Source organism: Eupeodes corollae, chromosome 2 (genome assembly GCF_945859685.1).
Source record: "Eupeodes corollae chromosome 2, idEupCoro1.1, whole genome shotgun sequence".
NCBI lineage: Eukaryota > Metazoa > Arthropoda > Insecta > Diptera > Syrphidae > Eupeodes > Eupeodes corollae.
The window spans coordinates 81,405,836-81,411,382 of NC_079148.1; positions in this window are offsets into that span (position 1 = coordinate 81,405,836).

Here is a 5,547-nt window from a genome sequence, read left to right on the forward strand (position 1 = left end):
TGACTGTTTTTATGAAAAGCGCGTGACGTAGGTTAAGACTTTTACTCCTTAAGAAGTGAAACAACATAAATAGAGCATATTGCATACGTGCGAGCAAGAAAAATATATGTAATTTAACAGTTTGGCTTATTGTAATAGCCAAATACATTCATGTAGACAGGATAGGAGCAAAAAGCTTTCCTAAGGGTAAATATTTATACAAAATATTTGGGAAGAGCTTAACGCGAGTTCTCTTTCCAATATAGAAAGTGAAATTGAGAAAAGTCACAAAACTTCATTGAACTTGTAAATAGTTCCGGGTATAAAGGAAGGTTAAGTTCCTCTGTATACATGCAAATTATGACGAATAGGAGTTTAATTTTTATCTCTGAGAGTTGAAATGTTATACCATAGAGGAAATATATTATCATAATATATTTCCTTTATGTGTTATACGAAGAAGATTCGTTGATATATGCAATAGCGTACGCGGGGGTGGCATATATTTTTGATCGACTAAAAAAATATACATAATGATTGGATTCTTAAAATATTTTATAATAACATAAGAAACAAACTATTTTATTACTTATGTTATTCTATTACTGGTCTTTTCTTAAACAATAACAGAGTTCATCAGGCCAGTGTTTTTAAGATACAAACGAATATAAAATTTGTGTCGAGTTTTACCCCGGTTTACAGAATTTTGTTGAGGAGGCTGAGTTGTGCTACAATCTTTGGAAAGAAACAAACTAATTTCGCAAAAATCTCGAAAAACTAGACTAATGCGATATTCTATAAAAAATCATACGATGTTTTTCCGCCAACGAAACCTTCTCTTCATTACCGTGCATAACATGCTTTTTTGAAAGAACTTTTAGCACCTGAAGTTGAATAAAAACGTGGCTAAGATCAACAATGATCAAATATCGTTTGAATGGTATAATTTAATAATCTAAAATCATAGCTTGTAGATATCTGTTTTAATTTACAGGATTATGTACGCTGTATACACCGGAAAATGGTTTCCGAAAAAAGGAGGGATTTATTGAAGGTGTAGGTACTCAGTAGATTTGCCAAGGATCAAAGTCCCTTGACGTTCATATAATTGTAATGTTTCAAATGATATAAATTTTGTATCTGTAAAGTACAAAAGATTAAATTTATAAATTCGCAAAAGAGTTTGCACCCGTCCCCCTCGATGATCTTGCGTACAATCTAGAATGCAAAGTGTAAAACAAAATAGATAAGGGCTAATTGGTTTGAAAGCTGCAAACTTATAGTCAGCAATTACCATAAGTAACCAAACGATACAATGTTAATTTGACATATTTTAAGCCAACGACTTAAAAGGAATTTTAGGAATATTTTTATTCATTTTATTGTTATCTATTCTAGGAAAAATATAACCGGAACTTCTAAACAATTATATTATTAAGCAACTTAAACATATGATGCATTATTGAAGGTTTTTTAAATGGCCAACCTTAACTTAAACCAAAAATTTAAATAATCCTTTAAAAAGTTAAAACCCTTTAAATAAAATTGTGTTTTTTTTAAGAAGAACAGCTAAAATATTATAAAAACCACCTTTAATTATTTAATACAATAAAACGCTCCTTACTTGGAGGGTATATTTTTCTATTTAAACGAAGCGAAGTGATCAACTAACTTGAATCACTTGTTCATTTCTTTAAAGTTTAAACATGCAGACTTACACCTTGAAGCCTTGCACCCACACAACTGTCAAAATACTGCAATTTAGTTGATGTAGTAGCTCTGAAACAAGCCCCCGAACTCAATTGTACTAGTTGAACACCCTCAACAACTTAAAAGCACTGATGCTAGACTGTAGCATAATACGTTCTTATATTTACTTATTTCAAGTGTTTTCTTCCCCTTTTCCTTCATCTACAGTAGTACTCCTGGCGTGATGGCAAGTGCATAGGAATGTCAAGCCAGGTGTTGCTTTCAATTCTTGCCTGCGCCACATATACATAAGTATTTTTACGAGTAATGTCTCTTTTGAGGGATTGAAAAAAAAATCCTCCAAAAATAATAATTGTTATGAAAACTGCTTTCTCAAATTAGCCGTTTAGATGCGGCATTCAAATGACTCCACACAGGAATGTCTAAAAGTTGTCACTAGGACCTAGTTCACTATGGGCTGTTTTAGAACATAATTTACTATTTTTTGTATAGTGCATACTATTGAAGCGTTTGCAACACAAAATAAACATGCTTTCTAAAATTAACTAAAAAAAGAGGCTGGGATGCGATCCACACTGATAACTTCCCATCCCGTCTGTCGATTTGTCTTGCTTAAAAGTTTGTCTTTATGTACTCGTATCAATTTTTACCAAATTTGGGTACTTTTTTGTAGATTTTATTTTTTATATGAAAAAACGGACTGTTGGATTTTTATATAAAAATTACTGAATATCGAAAACAATATTTTCTGTGAAATAAAATAAATTTCAAGCCAATATCTCAAAGTTTTGAAAAGATATTTGAGTCGAAAATCAATTTTTACCAACTTTTATACATTTTTTTTTAGGTTTTTATTTTTTGTAAAAAAACTGTCAATTTGATTTTTTTCAAACTTTAATTGTATGTTGACAACAAGATTCTTTGAAAGATAAAAGTCAATTAAAGCCAATATCTCAAAGTTTTGAAAAGATATTTGAGTCGAAAATCAATTTTTACCAACTTTTATAATTTTTTTTTTTTTTGGTTTTTATTTTTTGTAAAAAAAACTGTCAATTCGATTTTTTCAAACTTTAACTGAATGTTGACAACAAGATTTTTTGAAAAATAAAAGTAAATAAAAGCCAATATCTCTAAGTTTTGAAAAGATATTTGAGTCGAAAATCAATTTTTACCAACTTTTATACATTTTTTTTAGGTTTTTATTTTTTGTAAAAAAACTCTCAATTCGATTTTTTTCAAACTTTAACTGAATGTTGACAACAATATTTTTTGAAAGATAAAAGTAAATAAAAGCCAATATCTCTAAATTTTGAAAAGATATTTGAGTCGAAAATCAATTTTTTTCAAACTTTTATAATTTTTTTTTTAGGTTTTTATTTTTTGTAAAAAAAACTGTCAATTTGATTTTTTTCAAACTTTGACTGTATGTTGACAACAAGATTTTTTGAAAGATAAAAGTAAATTAAAGCCAATATCTCAAAGTTTTGAAAAGATATTTGAGTCGAAAATCAATTTTTACCAACTTTTATAAATTTTTTTTTAGGTTTTTATTTTTTGTAAAAAAAACTGTCACTTCGATTTTTCTCAAAATTTTTCAGAATGTTGAAAACAATATTTCTTATAAGATAAAATAAGTTTGAAGCCTAAATTTAATGTTTTTGAAAAGATATTTGAATCGATATTCAATTTTTACGAACTTTGAGTAATGTTTTTTTTTAGATTTTTATTTTTTATAAAAAAAAACTGTCAATTAGATTTTTCTCAAAATTTTATCAGATGTCAAAAACATTATTCTTCGTTGCACAAAATTGTTTTAGAGTTGAAATCATATTTCAGTCGTAAAATTTTGGAGGTGACAAATTTTTTTTTTCAGTTTTATTGATTTTAAAAAAAAACCGTTATATTGATTTTTTTCAAAAAATATACCTGTTTGGTATCACGTTACAATCTATTATATACAATTTAATTCAAGCCTCTAGCGTTTTTGGTTCGTAAGATATTTAGGGTTAACCAAAATTTTCACCTTTTTTTCAAACTGCTATGGTAAAAAAACCACCCACGCAATTTTCTTGAGAACCCTTTCTGCATCTTTCTGCCTTATTATCTGTATAACAAAATTTATTTGAAGTCGATATCTCTTCTGGTTCTTGAGCTATGGACGACGAAAAAAACGTCGCGAACGTACGGACGTACGGACGTACAAACGTACGTACACACGCACGCACAGACATCTTTCTAAAAACCTTTTATTTCGACTCTAGGGACCTTGAAACGTCGAGAAATGTCAAAATTTTCAATTTGACAAATCGGACCCATTACAATAACTTCCTATGGGAAGTTAATAAAAACTTCTCGCACTACATCTTTATGTATAAGGCATTTATTATTATTATTATTTATAGTAATTTGGTTTTTAAACTGCGCACTATAGACTTATATAAGTGTCCGCGTACATGCAGAAACTATTCTGTAGCCCATTCGAACAACTTTTTAGTTTGTGTTTTGACACAAACTAGACGATCACCTCGAACAAATTTCTTAGGTTGAGTCACAAGGATTTATAGGTAACTACAACTAAAATCTACTAAATCGTTGAATAATTTTTAAGTGCAAGAGAAAGAAAAATGTAGTCAAGGAGAATAAATGTTTCCTTTGTATTGGTTTATTTCGTTGATTACTTTTGCAGTTGCTTATGTGCGCGATGTTTGAGCAACTAACTATTTAGATTCGAAAAAGTTGCATGTGCGCGCCTAGCCTAAGAGTTGGCATATGGCGTCCTCCGAGACATTAGCTAGTTCCGAATTTATTCCGAATACGTGTTAAAAATTACCGATATGAACTATTTTTGATAATACAACACAGCTATTAAAAACAACAGTGCGAAATATTTTGGTTACCACTATTGAAAAATATACTCAAAGAAACTGGCATCACTGTCAAACGATGGTGGGTTATACATATATTTTCGATTAGACATTTTTATATTCTCAAATATGTTTGACAAATGGGATTTGATGGCTATGGTTGCATACACAAAGCTAGTGGCTACGTAGTCACTAGCTATTCAAATACGACCTACATACATATATTTAATCTTGTGTTGGAAAGCTATTCTTAAAAGGTGAATTTTTAAATACCTTATAATACGAGTTTGATAAATAAATTGACATATGTATGTATCTGGTAAAATATAAGAACAAGTTTCATCTTTTCACAAAAAGCAAACAAAAAATTTAGATTTGTAGGTCCCTAATTGTAGTTAAATTTAATTTTCAGTGGATAATTTTAATAACTCACTAGATTCTTACCAAAAAACATAAGCAAATGGAAACATTGAATCAGCTTTCAGATACTCACATATACCAGAAATTCTTATATTCCTTTATTGACATTGCAGCTGTTTTGTGTCAGCTGTTCTGTTACATTCAAAACAATAACAAAAAAGATATCCAGATACCCTTCTGTATGAGATTGAACGTAGCCATCAATTCGAATAAAAAAATCTAAATCTAAATAAATAAATAAGTCAGCTATAGGTCCAATTGAATGGGAAGTGATGCTTTACAACATGCTTGATGAATGTGAATGCAAATCGTTTCAATCCTTCAAATATTAATCAAACCAAGTTGGTCACACATTTGAGAATGTGAATCAAAAACACTCTAAAACACTCTAGTAGTGTTTTTGATGTGAATCCTCTATTCTATAAGCGGAAGCAAACAAAAGCAACAAATTAAAAAATACCGTTTCAGGTGAACGGATTTCATTAAAAAGTAAAGTATAATTCAGTTAGATTTGCCGGAAAATTAATAAATCATTAGAATTTAAACATAAATTAATTTTGAAACATAAATTAAT